At 44.4% G+C, this 22,821-nt stretch overlaps 2 long non-coding RNA genes across 17 annotated transcripts; both read right to left on the reverse strand.

Annotated features, from left to right (window-relative positions):
• Positions 1–6,204: 6,204 nt before the first annotated feature.
• On the reverse strand, positions 6,205–12,377 carry LOC123091766 (uncharacterized). The gene is made up of 4 exons (XR_006443458.1): positions 10,322–12,377; positions 10,150–10,236; positions 7,229–10,027; positions 6,205–6,571 (listed from the first exon to the last, which is right to left on the reverse strand). It is a non-coding gene; the product is annotated as an uncharacterized lncRNA (long non-coding RNA).
• A 4,169-nt stretch (positions 12,378–16,546) lies between these two features.
• On the reverse strand, positions 16,547–22,808 carry LOC123091768 (uncharacterized). Of its 16 annotated transcripts, none has more exons than XR_006443474.1 (10): positions 21,871–22,808; positions 21,546–21,798; positions 21,244–21,416; positions 20,496–20,574; positions 20,208–20,371; positions 20,072–20,118; positions 19,611–19,692; positions 19,462–19,521; positions 19,207–19,365; positions 16,549–19,114 (listed from the first exon to the last, which is right to left on the reverse strand). It is a non-coding gene; the product is annotated as an uncharacterized lncRNA (long non-coding RNA). The 16 variants fall into 16 exon arrangements; XR_006443472.1 differs by having other exon boundaries at positions 16,550–19,114; positions 19,611–19,645; positions 20,072–20,207; positions 20,311–20,371; XR_006443466.1 differs by having other exon boundaries at positions 16,547–17,744; positions 19,094–19,114; positions 19,611–20,371.
• Positions 22,809–22,821: the final 13 nt, after the last annotated feature.

Consider the following 22,821-nt stretch of genomic DNA (forward strand, 5'->3'; position numbering starts at 1 on the left):
AGATCTATTAATCCAAAAATCCAAAAATACTTGCTGAAATTTATTATTATTTATTTTATCTTGTGTTCCGGCGAGATATATTTATCCAATCTACTACAACTTTACCTATCTTTTTACCCATGAGGGATTGACAACCCCTCTCTTATGTCGGGTTGCAAGTATTTGTTCTTTGTGTGCAGGAGCTGTTTACGTAGTGTTGCATGGTTCTACTACTGGTTCGATAACCTTGGTCTCATCACTGAGGAAAATACCTACCGTAGCTATATTGCATCATCCCTTCCTCTTTGGGGAAATACCGACGTAGTTCAAGCCACATCACTGATGTACCTAGCTTGTGCTACTCATCCTGAGATCTCATTTGCTATGTGAAAACAGAGCCGGTTTGTCTCCAATCCAGGAGATGTGCATTGGCATCCTGTTGAGCGAGTGATGCATTACTTGCGAAGTACTATGAACTGCAGAATTCACTATTCTTGGTACCCCACGGTACTTGAGGCGTATAGTGATTTTAATTGGATATCTTATGCCGATGAGATGAAAGCCACAAGTGGATATGTCTTCACACTTGGTGGTGGTGTTGTTTCCTGGAAGTCTTGCAAGCAGACAATCTTAACCAGATCGACCATGGAAGCAGAACTCACAGAATTAGACACATCATGCGTCGAAGCAAAATGGCTTCGAGAGCTTTTGAAGGATTTGCCGGTGGTTGATAAACCAGTGCCGGCTATCCTTAGAACTATGATAATCAAACGGTGATTGCCAAGGCCAAGAGTTCAAAGGACAACATGAAATCCACAAAGCACATAAGAAAAGATTAAAATCTGTCAGAAAATCAAGAAACGCCGGAGTGATAGCGGTGGATTATGTACATACGGCTAAGAATCTGGCAAACCCTTTTACGAAAGGGCTATCACGGATTGTGATAGAAAGTGCATCGAGGGAGATGGGTATGAGACCCACGTAAGTTGCCATCGGGCTAACCCAACCTATGTGATCAGAGATCCCGTGAATTAGGACCTGGGAAAACAATCCAGCGGTCAACTAAGGAGAGTATCCTTTATTAACCCACTCCGTTGGAGATGCAATAATACTCTCAATTCTTTAAGGCAGATTTACTTTTGTCTAATGTGTTCCAAAGCTTGTATAAGCAAGATGCTAACCTACAGAGCATTATTTGGAGGAACACACCTATGTGAGCCCGACTGTTGGTCATAGTCTATGAGATTGGATAATCTCTAGGAAGCTCATGAGAAGGTACGGAGTATGACTTATAAGCTCCACCCATGGGGTTTAGCCTTTGGCAGCCATGTATCAGCTGACAATAGGCAAAACTTCTGCACGCCAAACCGACAATTCAGGGCTTAGTCCATTGTTCAGTTGTGAAGAAGTCTCATCCTGTTGCTCTAGGTGGAAGTTCAACTTAACAGCCTCCACTAAATTTTCTGATATATCAAACATTGTTTGGAACAGTTGACAAACTTATGTGCCTCGAGATCAGGTGAAGGATTATTGAATCATAGATGTGCTTTAGGCCCATATGAACAATGCTTCCTGGTTAATCTTGAGGCCCATGTAGGTATATGGCAGATGCTGGGAAGTTTAGTACTGCCTTGCTAGTTGAGGAGAGTTGAGACCCCTTTATAAGGGTTGCTCTACCACCTGCCACTGGGAGCTTGGGAAGAGGAGTGGTACACGCGCGCTCCTCCTCCTCCGTCGCCCGCCTCGTCACGACGTGTGCGCGTCGTGGGTTGCGGGAATGAGCTGAGCCGAAACTTATTTGCGTTCACAGGATTCGTCGACTATGTTCACGGGTGTGCGACCCTTCTCCGGGAACGACGACTCCCTTCTTGGGAGTGCATCGACTCCGTCGTCAGCCTCCTCCCAGGCCCACGACTTCCTACCAGACGGCTTATATAAGAAGGCTCTGGCCAGTGGAGTGACCTAGTTCAGTTCACTCACTCCCTCTCGTGTAACCCTAGCCGTCATCTACTATTCCTTACTCTAAGCTGCCTCTCGCGATCCCATCCCAACAACCGCGTGCACGGTTGGTTGGGAGAGCACGTGCCTCCGAAACCCTGTCGTTCGAGATCCTGCCCGGGAGAACGGCAATAAGGTTTTTGGGGAGCGTCGCGACGCGACTGCTCCCGATCCGTCACCATCTCCTTCCGCCTCTGCTTCCACTACTTCCCCTGCATCGACACCATGGTTGACGACATCGCCGCCGCTAAGAAGAAGGCCATGGATGACGTCGAGGCTGCTGCTTCCGCCACCGCGTTGGCCTGGCCAACCGTAGGGTATGATATGTTCATCCCTCGTTTACTCGTACGTGTGCTAGTCGTATATGTGCTTCTCATAGATGGTTCACTTCTATGTTATGTACGTGCTAGTATGCTTAGGTATCGCTATGAGATGCATACCATATATGCCATGCTTACCGTTTACTCGTGGATTAGTTTAATCGAAAAGTGCTAATATTTCCACACTAATAAATATTTATAAAAACTATGGTAAGAATGCTAGCACATTCTGATGTACTACTAGGCTTTTATAGCTTCTCATGTTGCTACAATTTCTAAATTTCAGTCAAGCATTTGTGCCTTTTCACTAATCCGTACAGTGAAGAATATTCACCTCTTCCAACTTCTCATTGATTTGTATCCTGTCGTGTAAGCTTCTCCTACGTGGAAATGTTTCAGTGATTTGGTCTACTTAACATGGAGACTTGGAGTAGTGCCAAGAAACCACGCCAATCTTCACGTTTAATTGTGATCTTCCCTTCATATGCATGTATGTATACAAGTTTCTGGAAACTGAAAACTATTAAATATTTTGGATTGTGAATTCCGTGGTACTGCAAGTTTAAACAAGAAGTTCATGTCCTAATATTTCTGTATTCTGTATTATGAAGAAATTAGGGTATGAATTTGGATAATAAGTCCATCTCATACAGAAAGCTTGAAACTTTGTATTGATATTGTAGGTTCATGACATGGTGATTGCAACTATTTCCTTTTGACAAAAAAAGTGCAACCATTTTCTCTTCAGCAAGAGATTTTTTCAAGTCAAACCCGAGTTTGCCTTGATTCCTAATAATGCTTTAAATGTTGATGTCCACCTCGTTTATCTTGCAACTGGTGGTAATGCGTACAAGTATGCTTTTATTGGATTTAAACTTCTACTATAGTGCTAAAATATTTGATGTCAATAATGTCAGATGGTGTGTGCCTTCTTTATTCATGGTACAAGTACTCTAAACTATCACTGCTACAGTGCACAAACGACGTGTTTTTCTCATTATATTTTGGTTGACATGGATTTTATTTATCTTCTAAAATGTATAGTCAAATTATGAATTTTAATGATTGCTTGATTTTCATGGTCAGAGGTGGACATGCATGGTTGAGTGGCCACAGGAAGAATGAGGGAAGTAGCGTGTGAGGCATTTAAGAAATGGGGACAAGGAACATTTTAGTTAATGACGACTATGTATTAGTTTGAAGTTTTATCTTTGTTATGGTAAAAAAAATAAGGTTAGATTAACCACCACGTATATCTTTAATTATTTTTAAATAAGAAATATGATCAGATTTTTTTTGAATCAATAAAATGTATATAATTTGTACAAGCACAAGGTCGAGCATGAAGGTGGAATGGTAGGAGGGGTGGGGAGAAGATTAGATATCGTTTTGTCTTCGTGCGAGGAGAGGATGGTTATGAAGAAATGAGTAGGCGGAAAGAAAGGAGAGAAAACCAGTTTTATTATTATATGGGTGGAAAGACATGCCATCTTGTCCAACACACATTTTTGCATTAGGACAATTATTCGATCACTATGTTTTTTTTAATTCTGGGGCAACACACATACATTCAACTAGAAAATTCAAATTTATAGGTTGTTCATCCACCTTTTTCAAGCTATTTACATATTTGTCATCAAGTTTGCATATGATGCTGGGAAATTCAACATAAGGAAGTGAACATAAGGACACAGAAACGTTGCAATTTGAATATGAAAGAACTCAACAGACAAATAACAAATTAGTTGCTTTATCCATTAGTAAGCAAGAAACGTAAGCATCCTTCTAAAGAAGATATTAGCTATCTTGAGGCTGGAAATGCAAGCATCCTTCCAAGTAAAGATATTTGCTATCTTCATGCCGGAATGCAAGCTTCCAAAGTTAACAACAATATCTCTAAAAACCAAAAACAACCTTGCAATCTTGATATAAGAATGAAAGTATAAGCAGCATCCCAGATTTTGCTATTTCTTTTGATGTTGAATCAACAATACTTATTTTAGAAAAGAAGAGGCGAAAGGATGCATGCTGTACACAATTTCGTATATCATGAGAGCAAAAACACGTTGTGGTGGTACACATTATGCGATGGAAACGTGCCCCTGCGTCACCCTTCCCGAGCGAGGCGACCGGGGCGGTTCCCCACCCCTCCCCCTCCACGCGAGTCCCCGCCCCCCTTCCCCCTCGCCGCTGCCGCCGGCGGGCGCGGCCGGGCGTTGCCCGCGTGGCGCCCCGTAGTCCGGCGGTGGCGGCCCTCCTTCTTCCCCTGTCGCTGGACCCCGGCTCGGGCGAGCGGTCCTGGCGGCGGAGCCCTTCGGCCGGCGGCATTCCGACGCGGATCTGGACGGCGGCGGTGCGGCGGCGTTGCCCCTTGGCGGCGGTGACGGCCCATGGCCTGCGGCGGCCGGCAACGCCCGGCTGGCCCAGATCTAGGCCCTACGGGCCCGATCTGGGTCGGGGCGGGCCTGCTGGGTGGCCGCAGTGGGCTGTTCTCCGGTGGTTTCCGGCGAGCTTCTCGCGACAGGGACGGCGGCTGCTGTGTCGCGACTGCTGCAGCACGGCGGCGAAGCTTCACGGGCCCACGCTGGGCCCGGCCGGACAGGGGGTCCGGTGTGCCTCTGCTGCTATGCCCGGTCTGCTACCGCCTAAGCCGGTGGAGGTTGTTCCCTCCCTCGTGGCTGCGGTGCTGCCGGTCCTTGTCTTCGGGTGTCTCGTTTGGATCCGGCCGGCCTCGCTTCGTTGGTCGTGGTGAGACGACGGCGGTGTCCTCGTGACTGTTGGCGCATGTTGGTGGGCGGCGGGTGTGGTGGAGCTGAAGGTTGGTCCTGGGTGGTGGGCGCGAGAGGTCGGGAGAAATCCATGTCGGGTCTTGCCGGCACCAACGCGGTGACGCCTGCGGGCGCCGCCATCCTTCTTGAAGGGCGTCAGGTGACCCTCTCCCCCATGTACCCTCCGTGTACCGGAAGAAATCCTAGGATTCGTCCGGGCAGCAGCATCGTCATCGTCGCATTCCTTCTTGAAGGTGGTGCTTGGTACCCGGCAACTCGGTGGCTTTGGAGCGTGGTGGTTATCTTCGGTGGGCGCAGCGATCGCGGTGTGTCGTAGCTTTCGTTGATCCGGCGTTGTTGGCATTTTTTCTCTTATTTTCTCTTGTTATTTCTTTTGGGCGTGCTTGTGCTGTTTGCCCCAGCGTGGTTCGGATTGTTGTATCGGGTGGTTGCTATACCAATATAGCGGGGCGTAAGCCTATTTCGGTAAAACACGTTGTGGTGGTCACCCTCGGCTATGACGGTGTGCATTCCTTGGCACTGGGAATCGGCCTGGGACGCCGTAGAGGGGGAGGGAGCAATGCCGTGGAGGGGAGGGGAGACGGCGCTGAGAGGAAGGGTGGGTTGAATGCTATGGCATGGTTTGATGCCAATGACGACAACAAGAAGAGCAGGACGGGAGAATGAGATGCGAGTGTGAGCGTTGTGCCATGCGGAGAGAGAAAGAGAGAGTGAATTGCTTTTGGTTTATAATAAAAAGAGAAGGAGTGGCACCTTCTTTAGGGAAAGCCAGTTTCTGGAGAAAAATATCAACAAATCATTTCTGGAGAATAATTACCAACAAGTGATTTATAGGTGAGCTTACACTTTATTAAATGGGAATGTGACTCACTCTACTAAAAAGTACAATGCCACTCACTCCAACTAAAAATAGACACCTGCTCACATTTGACATCTGACCAATGAATATGAATTGTATCTGGGCTTATTTTTATTTTAATATTATCTATATGTTCACTTTTGTAGATCAGAGATAAAAATCGATGGCTTCCAATGATGCTCTGAAAATGTTGATTGCCATAGCTTTATGATGCACAAGACTAAAAAATCATCGAGTTTTAACAATCAGAAGAGATGCATACAAAATATGTTCCTTATATATTTGTTATGCGTGATAATACAAAAGGTGTGTTTCTGTGTGTATATGTATATGTTTTGCAAAGTATGAGAGGGATGGAGGTGGATTACGTCGACATTCAAAAAGAATTCATCAAGGGTCCGCCTAAGGGAGGAGCCACGTGTAGAGAAGTGCTTTTCATGGATGCCATGCAACCAAGACAGTTGCACACGCGACTGTTACACACCCTCTTCGCCGACCAGAGATGGACTCCAGTCGCCACTAGCGAACGAAGGAGAAGTTCTGATTTGGCCCTTCGAATGATCACCTGAACGAACATCTAGAGATTGTAGCAGTTGAGTCCCGACATCTAAAGCATGCAAATCTAGCTGCAATGGATTATACAGGAGGCCGAGATTAGCGTCTGGACAAAACAATCGACTGAACTGGCTTGGCGTCATATACACTTAGAGAGCCCGGAACAATGGTTCAGCAGTCCTACATCGAGAATAGATCAATTGATGTAGGGGAATCTAGTGTTTGCACATCAATACTATGCAAGGCTGGGAATGAAACCTCAACGCATAGCCAAGTCGCTTCATCTTACATTTGATCGGCTGCTAGCAATCGCACATCTAAGATTCCAGTCTGAGACCAAAGTCATGTGCCTCCACTGGGCATGATCGTGCAACTGTTGATGCAATGCAAATGGACCGAAGGGCCAACACCTCGCGTGGTGTGGTAACCTCCCGAGCTCCCAGTGCATGTGTCGCTCAATGTGGCCTGAGTCAGAGCGTCAGCATCTAGCGTGGCATGATAAACTCCCAAGCCCCCAGAACATAATAAGTCACCTCTTTGTAAGAAAATCCGCTAGCAAGTACACAACTAGGTTATCGAACCCCACACATGACGTGCACTTTATAAACATACACGCATCATGCACGCCATATGCTGAAAACAACAAGTATCTCAACAAACTCTATGAATGTAAGCATGTATATTCAAAGGCTCTTTTGAGCAAAACATAACAGAGTTATTACAGTTACCTTATGGTAGCCTCCTGAGGCACCAGATTGTCATATGGGACCTTCAAGCTATTCGTCGATGCCAATGTCAAGGTAGAAATCTGTGAGGGGATTAGTGTTCTCTTATGCAACAGTGTATTAAGCAAGGACTAGATCGTTGATGGCGCGTGTTGTTGCGCCCGTCTATTTTGACTTAAAAGAGTTGTTAGAGATATGAAGTAACTTGTATACATTTGTTTGCAGTGCTTTTATATACTGTACTTGTCTCTCCATTTTATAGAATATGATGGGATGTAACTAAAGAGAGAAATCAAGAATATAATGCTGTGTAACTCAAGAGAACTCCAGTCCGATTAATCTGCAAAAAAGTAGTCCCTCCGTCTCAAAATAAGTGTCTCAACTTTAGTACAACTTTGTACTAAAGTTAGTACAAAGTTGAGAACTTTGTACTAAAGTTAGTACATAGTTGAGACATTTATTTTGGGACGGAGGGAGTAGTATTTTGAGTTTTCTCCTTAGGTCTAATGTTTGAGTTGTGGTATTAAGCGCGGAGATATAAATTATGATTGATATGGAACATGACCTCTTTTTGTCTCCTAAAAAGACTCCCGCAAAGACTCACATCATGATAACTAAAAAGGTATCGAGGAAAGACATGAGAGAGAGAAAAAAAGCAGTACAAATATTTCAGAACTTTGGGGCGATATTTATTATCTTAAAAAATCTCAATGCGTTCTGGCCAGTAATACAAGTATACATTATGGTCTAAGGGACAAATATTCTGCATTGCGTCAGGATAGATGACTGAATGTGTACTTGCTCAGATTTGAGGTTGTAGATTTCCATCTGATCTACAATAATAATAAAAATTCTGAAACTCAATATCAAATGCCAGTGGGTTGTTATGAAAGAATGGTTCAAGTTGTGTTACATCTTAACCAACTTACAGTTGCTTACACTGAAGTACAAACAAAATACTTGTTAGCAAGGAAAATGAATTGAGGAAATAACTACATAAGTAGTGTGCCAAGGAGAAGCGCACAACAGTTATAATTGCTCCCTAAATAACATGGTGTATGTTGATGAAAGAAACAATAATAACAACATTACCTACAGAGCATTTTTGCTAGTATCATGTGTTCCACGGATCTGACCTTGTTTTCTGTGCAGGTCTTGAGGGCATTGTTAAGTACTCCCTCTGTCCGAAAAAACTTGTCCTTGATATGGATGTATCTAGCACCAAGTTAGCGCTAGATACAACCATTTGAGGAACAAGCTTGGGACAACCTTTTCCGGACCGAGGGAGTAATAAACTAATAAAGATGGAGACTGCAGGTCTGAATATATTACTCACTAATTAGACTTGCTAGCTAGTACCTCCGTCCAGGTTTATTAGGCCCCCCACTATTTTGAGCCAAACTTTGACCATCCATATTCCCAGTAAAATATAAAATATATGGTACAAAAAGTACATGGTTGGATTTGTATTTGAAAGAGCTTTCCGATGATATAATTTTTGTGACATACTTAAATTTATTGGTCGGCCTAATAAACCCGGATGGAGGGACTTGCTAGCTACGAGAAAACTTGGGAATCAATCTGAGGTCCTAATGAAGAAACTCATTGATCTCATTAGTTAGCCGATCGATGCAGCCTTGATTCACACGTTGGCAAAAGGTAGAGCTGGCCGCTAGCATGTCGTCTTCTCGTGGGATTTCAACCTTCTCGGTTAGTATAGTCCGTTGAGACATATATTTTGCAATTGGAATAGTAAAAAGTAGTCTAGCAGCGAACCCAGGCTACAGATAATGGAAAGGGATTGAACAATCACAACCGAAACCAGGGGAGTAAATGAGTCTCACCTTTGTTTGAAGACGGCCATTCTAGAATGCATGTCGGCAGATTCAGTATTTTACTACAACTTATTGTCGATGAGGAAGTCAAAATAAATGGAGTTAGTAATGAAGTAAACACCTATTCTGGGCCTAGACTACAAATGTGTTGGTTGGGTTGTTCAAGAAGATAGAACACAAGAGCACAAAAATAAAACAGTTTTGAGCATCTTGGATGGATCTGCTTCAGTTTGCGCCTGGTCAACATGTTTGTAAGCAATATCAATGGTACTGAAAATGACTTCTCACAAATGATGACATGCATGTCAATAAAGCGATGAGCCCAATCCTTGTATTATGCATGTTTATTAAAGACTTGCGAAGCTAGAGAAGCCAAGTCCTTTTCTTTAAGAACACAACAAGTGGTACACTTGCAAACAAGACTGCTTCAATTCATCAACTAATTGGTTTTCCAATTGCTAGCTAGACATCGCACCACAGATCCAATGAAATTAATACTCGGCCATTCAATGAATCTGCATCGTACAAAACCATTCTAAAACGGGGATGAACGAGGAAGGATGCTAACCTTTGTTTTGTTTGAACGCCGACCATTTCAGAATGTGTATGTCAGGCTAAGGTTGTGGCAAACACAATAATTTTCTTCACGACATTGTATTCCAAGTGCAGTAAAACTATTGCAAGTGCAGACCATATATTGTAGTTTGCATAGTGAAATATTTTTGCATATGTACGTAGATTCAGTTTGTTCAACTTACAATCAAGAAACTAAATGAAATTAGTGGTGGGAAGCTAGAGTACGTAACATCTACCTAGATGGAGCCTTGCAGGCATGTCTGAACATGATGCATATACATTACTAAAGGAAACTTGGCAGCCATACCTAGGTAGCGATGAAGGTTCAGGTTAGCCGAATGTGGAGCTGGCTTCTAGCACGTTTCTTCAATGGGGGTTTTGCTGCATCCATCTTGAGATTAATAAAATCACAATTTTAGTAGTAATCAACAGTCTAGCGAGCAGCTACATAGACGCGGGTTGAACAGTCAAGGCTTTACAAACCACGGGGGTGAATGAGGAAGGATGCCTCACTTTTATTGAGCGATGACCACTCCAGATCATGGCTTCCTGACATGGCTGTTGTTTGCGAAGTGAAACAATTGTGCATCCAATCCACGGCTGCTGGCGAAAAGAGGAGAAATTAGCATGGAGTACCTGTGCAGAGTGAGGTGATTACTGCACTGGGCAGGAAAGTGTATGGCACCTGCGTAGACAGAGCCATTGGGGTCGGCTCCTCGGACACCTCCTCTCCGCTGTATAAGCATTAGACAGCAGCATATACTGAAAATATACATTGGGCAACATCATTTTGAGTACACAAATATATGGCCAACAATCAAGAAAATCGGATAGCGTATAGGAGAGAAGAGACCAACGAAATTTAACAGAGGAGACGAAATTTGTGAATCGCTCCTATCTGAATCTCCTATCTGTCTCTGCTAGAACATACACAAGGGGAGGAGGCTAGGATCTGTAGCACTTTCGCTGTTGCATCAAGATTATTTCCCACTGCCTCACCTCTAGAAGAAATTTTCTTCACCCGTCAATGATGAGGAGAGGTCGGAGAGCACGCGATCGATGGTCAGGGAGAGCGCAACAGTCTTTGTGGAGTCGTCGTGGCCTTGTGCACGGCTTGTGCACCCTCGCCGGCGCCGCCTCCTCCTCAGTCACCAATTCCAACCCCTAGGATGACTCCCTCGTGCACTTCAACTGGATCCACCGAGATGAACACGCGCCGCTAGATCGCCTCGTCCCCTCGCACGGGATCCCATCGCGCGCCTCAGCTGGATCCACCAAGAAGACCGTGCACCTTGGAAGGATCACACCGCAGATGGCTTGCATCAACGTGGGGACGAAATAGAGTGGGAGGAGCTCCAGGCCGCCGTCGCCATGGGATGTGGTGCCTCCGCCGCATCTGGGAAGGTGCCGCGACCCCGCCTCAGATGATGCAATCGCCTTGGAGGGACGGAGGCGTCGCAGAGGCAGCAAAATCAGTGGGAGCGGCGGCGGCAAGGTAGATAGCGGCCGACAGGGTCGACGTCGCCATTGGAGCGGCCCAGCAGAGCACCAGCCGAGTCATCTCAGCCGCCAGCTTCGTTAGGTTTCTTGAGGGCTAAGAGAGCAAAGGGGAAGAGGATAGGAAAAAGGCAGAAATCACATATTTGACCTGAGGCCCAAATCAAATCATAAACTGACCTGCTTCCGAAAAAATTTCGCTCTGCTGACCCTTTCGAGTGGCTCCCGACAGCTAGGCGCCGCACCCTACTGTGCAGCGTCCTTCCATTAGGCGTCGCACCTCCTGTCAGCGTGGCAGCCCGAGGCCAGGCGCGGCCCCACACGCACCTGTGCAACGCCTAAGTACTAGGCGCCACACTGTGACGTGCAGTGCCTAGCCCTTAGGCGCTGCACAGTTACTTAAGCGCGGCTGCCCCAGCCCGACCAGGTAGTTCTTCATCTCTCCGCTCTCTGGACAGAGAGCAGCGGCGGCGCCCCCATCTAATCCCCCCACATCCCTCTCAGATCTGAAGATTTGATCCGTGGATTCGATCTCCAATCCATTCTACTAGGTAAACTCTCCCGTTCTCTTTCTTTTCCTCTGTAAATTTGTTGCCATTTTAAAGATTTGTCCGAGATTTGATGGAACCTTTGATTTGCTTGATTTGCTCGATTTAGGATGTGTAGTCATATTGGTAGTACCGTAGTGTTATTGATTAGTTCACAATATATCATTCTTGTTAGTGAAACCCTAGATTGTTAGTTTTTTTAGATATATATGAGATGCCTATTTTTATAGATAACTATGAGATGTTGATTTTTGTAGAGATGTTTGTTTAGATATATATTAGATGTTGAGTTTATTTCAAATATTAGATGTTGAGTTTATTTCAAATATTAGATGTTGAGTTTATTTCAAATATTAGATATTTAGTTTATTTGAACACATATGACATATTCATTGTGTGAGAAGGAGATGTTGAGATTCTTGTAGTTGAACACATGTTATATGTTTAGTGTATACCGATATTTGAGATGAAGATGAACTCTTATATGTTTACTGTTTGAAATTGTAAGGATGGTTTGGCTTCTGGACGATGTCTACGACGTGCAACACCGGGCCTACATGATGCGCGAGAAGGACAAGGTAATAATGAGTAATCTAAATCTTTTGCAAATTTGCCTTTAGTTGAAATTTACATGCCCTAAGATTTGTCATTACTTGTTTTTTGCAGAAGCTTGAACCTCTAAAGATTCGGTATCACGGGGTCTCTGGTCCTGCCATGCCTTATGATGAGCGGTACACACCGTACATCAAGCAGGCAGGACTACTCCTGTGGATTCTGTTGGTCAGCCGGTCCACGTCGAATCTGAACGCTCCACTGGTGTCCGCTCTTGTTGATCGGTGGAGGCCGGAGACGCACAGTTTCCATCTTCGGACTGGGGAGATGACCATGACGCTCGAGGATGTCTCGTTGATCACCGGTCTTGCTATCGATGGGAGGCCTCTCTGTATGAGCACCGATTCTGATGGGTGGCGTGAGCAGATGATTACTCTTATCGGTATGGCTCCTACCGAGGCTGAGGCTGATGTAGAGGAGGGAGAAGAGAAGAAGAAGAGGGAAAGGAAAGCAGCCGGAGCTGCTTTCACGTGGATTCAAAATAACTTTGCGACGTGCCCTCCGGATGCCACTGATGATGTGATCCAGACACATGCTCGTGTGTATATGTGGTACGTTGTGTCGAGGACTTTGTTTCCTGACTCCACTGGCAAGAACGCTCCATGGATGTGGCTGAAGGCGTTGACCATCTTCGATAGCAAATGGAGCTGGGGTTCAGCGACTCTTGCCTACTTGTACCGACAGGTAGTTGGTCTGTTTTGTGATCAACTCATTTCTTCATTAGCAATGCAAGCTTGCTGTCAAGTTAACATTGTTTTTCTTTCATATGTAGTTGGACGATGCGTGTTGCAGGATCACAGATAGTGCAGGCATTGGTGGTAATCTGCTTCTACTTTCTGTATGGAGCTGGGAGCGTCTGCCTGTTGGACGCCCGAAGAGCGTCAGGTTTGATCCTTGGTATGCAGATGAACATGACGAATTACGGCGCCCCACGTGGGCTTACAAGTGGGATATCGTTCCGAAATGACGAACGATGTCAACCTCATGTACCAAAAGTACATTGCCGAGTTGGACACGATTACGCCTGAGCAGGTAAGGATGTCATTACTTCAGTCCTTTCTCATGCTTGCTTGAAAAATAGTCATCAAATTTGCATTGTTGCCCTATTTCATAGGTGGAATGGCAGCCATATGGCGTGGGTGAGAGCTTGGGGTACACCGAGGAGTTCCGCCTCAACCCGATGTGCTTGCGTGATAAGGATCTCTGGCTTATGCAGTGCCCACTGATATGCAACTGGGCGGTTGAGTTTCATTTGCCGCATCCCGTGTATCGTCAGTTTGGTCTGTTCCACCTCACCCGCCGGAGTGGGTGGACACGGACAAAGCACTTCATAGGTAAGAGAGCATGTCTGCGTATGCTTCCTCCCAATTGTCATACAACATCTTGAATGCGGCTTGCTTCGCCTTCCATGCCTTGTCGTACTTCACCTTGTAATGAAAGATGGCTTTCACAAGGTCAATGACACTCTTGATGCTCATTATTGGAAGTGTGGATATTTGGTTGGACAGCCTGTAAGCAATGAACTCGGATGTGAGTTGTCTGTGTTGTTGGTACACAAGCTTGCCATCCGCATTCTTGTGCCGGCACATGTGAGTTGGTAGACAACTCACTATGCGCCAAGTGGGGCCTCCTTTCCATGGCCTTGCACGCACAATCCATGGACATGTTGGCACTTCACATTTGACCGTGTAACGCACATTCACGTCTGAGTTGGACACTTATGTGGACGATAATGTGTAACCGAGTAGTTATCGAGCCATATCTTCAATTCCAAGAAGGATTGAAACTCACAACCGGGATATATCCCGTTCTTGCCGTCTTCCAAATCACGGTGAGAACTTGGCCTAGCTCCAAGAGATATGCATTTGCCACCATCCACAACGGCTTCATCCGTGAGACTAAGATCCTTGAACAATGGTGTCTTGTGATCCCGCCCGAATACCTTCTTGAATGCTTGGGCCTCCTTGGGCATGAACCCCTCCTCATCAACTTCTTCATCGGGACCATCGTCATCCGAGTCCGATGCATATGCACGGGAAAAAGGGATGGATTGGTCCATTGTCTCTTGCACATGATATTTGTAGAGATCACCCACATTGTTGTCATGGAGATCAACTTCGTTGTCATCCTCTTCGTACTCATCATTCTCCTCTTCAAAACCTTCATTTTGGTTGTTTGGAGTCGGGCTCAATGTTGGCCAATCTTGTTGCATGAAATGAGGTTCACTCATTTGATCTTGGTTCGTGGGTGGGGGAGTGCTAGCAACCAACGGGGAGGGGTTCCGGTTCAAGTCTAAATTCAAAGTAGACTCAACCTTCTTGGAGGCAAATAACTCAAGAGCCTTGTCTAGAGATTCGGCAACCATCTCCTTGTATGCAACCCAACGTTGCTCGGAGTTCACACGCATTGTCTTCCAACGGATGTGCATTCCAAAACCAACATTATGCCTTCCCTCTAACTCAACAACGTCACTTGGGTCCATCCAATTCAAATCGTTCCTCACTTGTTCCAAAAGCTCCGCATAGCTAGGACCTAAAAAGCACGGACACGGGGACGGAAAGACGGGGATACGGATACGGGGATACGGGATACGGGATTTTCCAAAAACAGCCATTCGGGGATACGACGAGTATATATAAAATAAAATAAAAATATGCCATGTAATATAGAGTTAAGACAGAAAATTAAAGAGAAATAGATCAAAATAAAGATTAGACTAGAGTACTGCCCCATTTGGTGTCTCTTTTATCAAGTGCTTGATCGATCCTCGTCCCCCCATCTCATTGTAAGTTGCATCTTGCAAAACACATCAAACACAAATTGGCTACCAGCTGTGGCGCTCCCAGATGCCATGCCCACTTGCTAGTTGCTACCTATCAACAAGTGTGCAGCAACAAAAGCTGTTAAATTCAGAAATAGGCAATAGCACTAGCAGGCTAGCAGCAGCAGCAGCAGCCCAAGCAGCACAAGCGAGCAGCAACAGCATAACAAACAGCAGCAGCACAAGCAGAGAGGTAGCAACAACAAGTCAACAACAAGCTAGCAAGCATCCAGACCCAGTAGCTTAATCCCTTAATAATGGAACAAAATCTGAATCTGAAGAATAAAAGAGGAAGAGGTTGAAGAATGGAGAAGCTGCTGGGTTACCTACAGGCTACAGCTGCGAGGAGCCGAGGAGGCGAGGAGAGAGAGAGACTGCTGCTGCTGGTGCTGGATGGAGGAGTCGCCGTCGAATCCAGGAGTCGCCGGCGCCGGCGGCGGCGAGTCCAGGTGGTGGGAACTTCGATCCAGAAGGTGGCGGCTCCTTCTGTTCGAGCTGGGAAGCAGGGAGCAGCTCGTATGGCACGCTGGAGACCCTGCAAAATAGGGTTACATATTGGGCCGTGGCTGGCCCGGGGGTGTGTTTTTGGGCCAGGCCGTATCCCTAACGTGTCCCTGCGTATCCCGGCGTATCCCAGTCGTTTTTTCTTTTTTTTTAATTCGAATTTCGGGGATACTCCAAAATTCGCGTATCCCGCCGTATCCCGCCGTATCCCCGTATCCCGCCGTATCAGGACGGCAGTTCGGCGATTCCTGGCGTGTCCGTGCTTTTTAGGCTAGGACTACTCTCAAACACCATGTCAAGCTCATCCGGGTCCGTCTCAACATTGCCTTTCAAAAAGGCCTCTTTATCCACATGATGAACATAAACACATGTTCTCCCCATCCCTACAATAATCAAAAACACACATATATCAAGTAAGTACTTAACAAAAATATTTGCACACATATGCCCTAACATATATATGAATTAATAACCCTAACCCCCACATAACAATTACCACAACCCTAACCATAGCATAACCCTAACACCAACATCAAACACACATAACCCTAACACCAACATCAAACACACATAACCCTAACCCTAGCATACTATGGAAGCCTAACCAACCCAAGTTAGCAAAGAAACATAACATTATTCAACACAAATTTGCAAATCCAAGCAAAAACTAGGGTTTCCCCAAACTAGCAAGATTTGAGCAAATGTGACAATTCCTATGGATGAAAACGAGGGGATCGGAGGAGATTACCTTAAGGGAGGGGTTGGCTTCGAAATCCACGGTCAAATACTCCGGATTTGCAAGATTTGAGAAGGATTTGAGAGGGGGGAGAGGGGAAGAGAGGAGGGCCACAAGACTAAGGGTTTGGGTGGGGTGGGAGTGTGTGGGGTGGGGGTGGGAGGGGAGAGAGGGTGGGGCCAGCCCAAGTGGAACACAGACTGTGCAGCGCCCAAGATCTAGGCGCCGCACATTACAGGTGTGGCGCCTAAGCCTTAGGCGCTGCAGTGCTGTCTATGGGGCCGCAACTGGACCAGGACTGCCACGCTGGCAGGAGGTGCGACGCCTAAGCCAAAGGCGCTGCATAGTAGGTGTGTGACGCCCAGCTGTCGGGCGCCACACGAAAGGGTCAGCAGAGCGAATTTTTTTTGGAAGCAGGTCAGTTTGTGATTTGATTTGGGCCTCAGGTCAAATATGTGATTTCTACCTAGGAAAAATGGGTCACACAGCCCAATACGAGCCCGATCAACCACGGGGCTCCAATTTTGCCACGGGAGCAGCTGCCCAGCTCAGATTGCAGGAAGTGCTGCCGTGAGAGTTTTATCGAACGGTCGAAAACTTTAAACCTGAAGATCTGGCGGCTGTGAATGCTAATGGCCTGAGAGAGCTTTTAAGGTGCACAGTTATAATGTATTAAAATGGGTACAAATGATGTAAAAGGTCTTATGTTAGTTCACGAGGGAGTACTCAGCAAGAGTTACATTAGAACTATCTTGCTCAAGTGCGAAAGAAGAGGATTGTGAACTAGTTTGCAAAAATGTCAGTTTTGACCTTTAGCAGACCTGGTTCACTTTTGTGCAATAGTGGCGGCCCAACCCCTCTAAGTCTGCTCACTTGTGCTTTGTGTCATACTACCAACTAATGTTTAAATGATTCACTTTTGTGCATAGTGGCAGCCAACCTCTCTTGATGGGCACTAGTGGCGGGGGCGCCACCTCGTGGCGCCTCTTGAGGCAAAATTGTATGCACTAATCAAGCTTTCCTATTTGTTAATGTCTTTGCATGACAGCATGTGTAATTCAGCAAAAAAAAGAGGCAGTCTAGATGAGCGTAGTGGTTCGAATATAAGACACGGCAAAAACTGCAGGAGACAAGTGTTCATTCATAAATGAGAGCATGCGTAGTAGTTTCATAGATACTAACAGGTCTATTTAACAAAGAAGATTGTGAAGCAAAACAAGAATTGTAAAATGGCAAGACATTTCAATTCCCACATTCAATTGACAACGACCGACCAAATACCATTGCAGTTTAGTGATTTTAGGGGAAAAAAGATTTATTCTAGCCACAGAGAGATATTTGCTTGGAAGTTCCGACACGTTCGATAATCACCAATTGACGGTTTCCCAACCTGAAGCAAGAAAGAGAAGTACGATGAGTTTAAATAAGATGTTCACCATTATGAGTTTGATATCGGATGAGATAAAATACACAGAAATCCACATCATAAAACAAACAAAAAATCCTGGCAACAAAAAAATGACATGCATTGTAATTTTCCTGCATAAATAAAAGAACTATCTGAGCATTCAAATTGGGAAAACTACAATGTTCTAATATCAAGAAAAAACTAAAATGTTCTAACAAAATTAAGTCCATAGCGAAACACACAGGCAGTTACCCATAGTTCTGTACTGAAGTAGGTAGTCTAAAAATCTCAAGGCTATTTCCTGTAACATCATCAATTTCTGACTACAAGTGCAAAGCTGGAGAAGAAGAAAATGAAAATGAAGCAGATCTGCTACTTCATTTATAAGTTTAAATAGTAGCATTGTACCATTTGTATTTTTTTAATAGCCTTTAGACATTGCCCAAAATTGCATATTTGGTTATTACTATATTTGGTACAATCTAGATGGCAGGAAAACAACTATAAGACTACAGTACATCCACATTTTAGTTTCTATTCATGAACACAGGTGAAATGCGTAACAATAACATATGGTTTTCCTTCAACAGCTGATCTAAGAGTAACTCCTTCAGCTGCATACCACCAATTCATGTTTTGGGATCCTTATAGGAAAGAGCTGATGGAGTGGGAGATATACTACACCATTGAACATACCAACATAATATGTGCAAACTAAACATAGATGATGTTTATGATACAACAAATAAAAGACATAGATAAGCCCTTTGCATGCTGGGTTGTGGTGATATATTGCTGAAACCAGCAGTCATATATTTAGAAAATACACAACTTTATGAAAGCAGAGAGAAACGACTGCAGAACTGAAACTCCTAATGTAGAGAAGGAAACTACAAGAAACTACAAGCAAATGCTATAATTAAATTACCCTGTGAAACCCCATTTTCCTGGCTTAGTTCCCTAGATTTCATTGTGACAATTAAACTATCAGCTTGACATAAAAAGGACATGCATATCAGCTAGCACATAGATAGAGAATATTAACATTGATTTCTACTGTTTGATCCACACAAATAGAAAAAGGGGCATATAAATGTGTAAAACTACACATTTCAATGGAAAAGGAAACTTTCAATAAATACTACCTTCAATTCTTAGTTCAATTTGATCTGCATGCACATGTTAGAAAGTTAAAACACAAACTCAATTCAACTAAATTGAATCTTTGAAAACAATGTCAATATTCCAATAATAGAAATAGGGAACATTATATGAACTTTGCAGCAGTTATCACTACATGATAGTAGCACTGAGGCCCATGAGCATCATACCTTCCATCCTCTACCTTCATGCTGAAAAAGCAGATTTTTTGTCAGCTATAATTAGTATGCATTTACCATAAAACGGAATCAAGCTATCTTCAGTTAATTCATAATGTTCTCACCACTTAAGTAGTAGAAGTATGACAGTAAGTACGAGATACCAAGTGAGTCAATGACAATCTGTGCATCCAAGATGTCACCGGACAAGACAAGGATCATCAAGAGGTATATAATCTCTCGGCAGTACATGATGGTGGCCTCTAGCAATAGATGGCCCACACCTAGAGAAGAAAAGTGGTTGGAAACGTTAAAAGTAAGGCCTCCAACTCTTACAAGAAAACATTTCAGTTAATCTTTTACCTTGGGAGGTACTCTACCTTTTGTAAGTGTTGTTGTTCTCATTGTCTCATGAGAGTTGACACTTGAGCATTAACTTCCTATGTTAATTATGAAACAACCATGCTCAGATAAGCGAGAAGAGTGACATTAACCCTGAAAAATAAACAAGTATTCGTCTGAACCCAACCTTTCTCTGCTTTCCACCAGTCTGGGAGAACTTATCTGTTATCAAACAACACTAGAAAATTCACAACCTGAGACGAACAATTCTGAGACAAACAACATTTGAAAATTCCACCAGTGTGAACAACAAACACATGAAACTGATATGATCAAACATGGCTCCTACTAACTTTTGTTTTTCATTTAGGAAACAATATAACTGAAAGCACAGATGTCACGACTAACCAAAATAAACTAAAAATCAAGGGAAACATGTGATCATCAGTAGTGGTACAGTATTAGAATCAATTACAGTATAACCCACAAGAGCAAGCCATCATTCACTTACTAAGTTTGTACTTCTGATCCCCTATGCTTTAATAAACATGAAATTCTTCTTTATTTTCTTGATCCAGATTATTTCATGATGTCACTTAATTCATAGTACAGATTTTCTCTTAACATGGGATAAGAATAGAGACTAACCCTGAAACAAATTGATGCTTAACTTGACTGAAGCTAGATCCTATTCTCTGAACCAAAGATCAAGTAAACAGTAGAAGTCACTCATAAATTATTTGACTAAGATTTGTTCATGGTATCCCCTAGCCCAAGGTTGTACCTGATGTTGATGGCATCGAAAATAATCAAGACATTAGTACCATCCTAAAAGATTTGATTGTTGCAACCAAACTCTAAATACAATTAGTGCCTGCATCTAGCACCTCTGGTTCCCTTGCTCCCACACATGTCATGGATCCGCCAATTGGATAACTCTCTGTTGTACTGTATTGACACAAAATAAAACATTCGATTAGCTTGAATCAAAATTCTGCAACCATTTGTACTTACAAGAGTGTCAAAAGGGATATTCATTGCACGTAACATAAGAATCCAAAATTGTTTTTACCTAACAGAAGACACCAGGGCCAGAATCTTGTGTCATTAATACAATCCTGATGGCGAGGGTGGCGAAGCGACGACAAGATCTGCCCCGATGACGATCATCCAAAAAATATCAACATAATCTACTAAACAAACTTCATTACCTAAGGAACAAGCTCATTACCAAATGTAGTATTCAAAGACGTTCTTCGATAACGAAAGTTGCAATCAATTAAGACCTGCCAGAACATATTGCAACCTAATTGGTGCTCAATATTCGTTGGCCTCGACTTTCTGCCATGCTCCATGACTCACATGATGATGCTAGATTTGATTCAACGTTTCTTTTGTTCAGTTCTATTTTCTTGATCCTCGTTGTGTTTTCATCGATGTTTGATTCAGCCTACTTATGTATATTACAACCTTAAGTGCTATGGCAGTATGGCTCATTAATTAGAGGGAAAAGTCTACGAACGCCTCAATGTTGTTGAGGATGGGGATGTCTAGATTGTCACGCTCTTGGGTACAGAGGAGGGACACAAGAAGCAGAATGTGTAGGCTTGAATAAACTTGTATAGTGGTTGCTGGTTCAGAACTTTCGCTGTCTAGGAACATGGCGTTGTATTCAACAAAGTCCGGATGCAGCTACCTATTATAATAAAAGGAGCGTGTTTACCAAGACTCAAATTACATAGATTATCTCCCTTTCATCAAACACCTTCTAGGTAACCAAAGACAGATTTTTTTTGAGATTAAATGGACTGGAGACTTACCAACGAGCGGATATGAGTATGTGTCTTGTCATCCTGCTATTGACTAAGATCAGAATCACATTTCTTAAGGAAGCTTTAGACATCTTCAGGAAACACATGTAGGCGACCAATAACCATCCAAATCGACAGGTTCATCAAATTTATGTAAAGATACCAAGGATCCATAGTACAAGCTGCAACATTCATTCATTACAAATCCATTTTAGTTGAACATATGATGGAACATGTAACAACCAAATCACGAAAATCAAAACAAATTACAGAAGGGGAGAGGGGGAGAGGGGTGCGGTGGATGAGCATACCCGTAGCTGTCATTCACAACACAAACCAAAGCTGGATGCTACCGTGGGTGATGTACAATCTCATGGCCGCCGGAATCTGCAACGCTAGCGCCATGGCTGGGTCGAGCCACCTCCCTCACCAAAGGAAGCTGCTGGGAAGTCGGTAGTGCCACCGCCACATCAAGAAGGTGCCGAGCCTCCGTCAGCACCTCGATGCAATCCCCTCGCTTGATTTTCTGATGAACTATCTTCATTCTTGTTATAGCTGAACACTCTGCTTGTGAAGAACAAAATAACATAAGCACATTTGCAGGGAGGAGAAGAAAAGAAGGGTATAACCAAGCACCTATTGTGGGCTCCAACATCCATGGCCTCCAACCTCTTAATCCTGCCCTATTCGTCCATGCGCAAGCCGTCGACTGCACGAACTACGCTTCCAGCGGTCCTCCATGGTCTGCTACACCAGGGCAGAAACAGAGGAGTAAACAAAGGAAGAGAAATACAAGGGATGAGAAAGGAAAGGAGTTCCCTGCACGCGAGGTTAGTGGTGGCGGATCATGACCAACAATTACGGGAAGTCGTCGCCGGACACATCGGCCAATGCTGGTTCGTCCACCCAGTCGAGGTTGTTGATGAGGCCAGCACCCCCCATGAGGCACCGTCGCCATCCCCATGGGTTGCAGGGCCTCCATCGCTAACGAGATGGGGGGTGTGGCGGTTTGGGGCAACGGAGAAAGGGGAGAGTGAGCGAGACGAGGAGGTTGCGTGGGAGCAAGGAGAAAAGGGGGGCGCGTTCTAGGGAAGGTAGTATCTGGGCAAAGACCTACCGTACGTGGTACAGACCCCACCGCCCCTACCGTAAATCAGCCCCACAGGTCAGCCAACCACACTACTGCACATGCACACAAGCACGGTAACCGACGCTGACACCGCTCAGGACGAGGCAGAGGTAAATATCGCAAGCACATCAAAGAGAACACGCAAAGGAATTGACAATGGGCCCGGTGAAAAACAAGGGACCACCTGCAACCACGCCACGCACCACAGGAACTGCTCGGTGCAAAGCTCAGCCGTGATTAGCCTCTCAAAACATTACGCCAGCAATGACGTGTCCAACGCCACGGATCGCCATTTAGGCGACGCGTAATGAGTTTGATGTTTGTATGAACTTTGGTTATTGCTTTATTAAAAAAAAAGGTTGGACCAAAGACTAATTTGTTTTTTTATTCAAATGATAAGTGCCACACGTCAAATGTGACACTTCGGCCCCGATGTTTTTGATGGCAAATTTCAATGA

The sequence above is a fragment of the Triticum aestivum genome, chromosome 4B, assembly GCF_018294505.1.
Source record: "Triticum aestivum cultivar Chinese Spring chromosome 4B, IWGSC CS RefSeq v2.1, whole genome shotgun sequence".
Taxonomy (NCBI): domain Eukaryota; kingdom Viridiplantae; phylum Streptophyta; class Magnoliopsida; order Poales; family Poaceae; genus Triticum; species Triticum aestivum.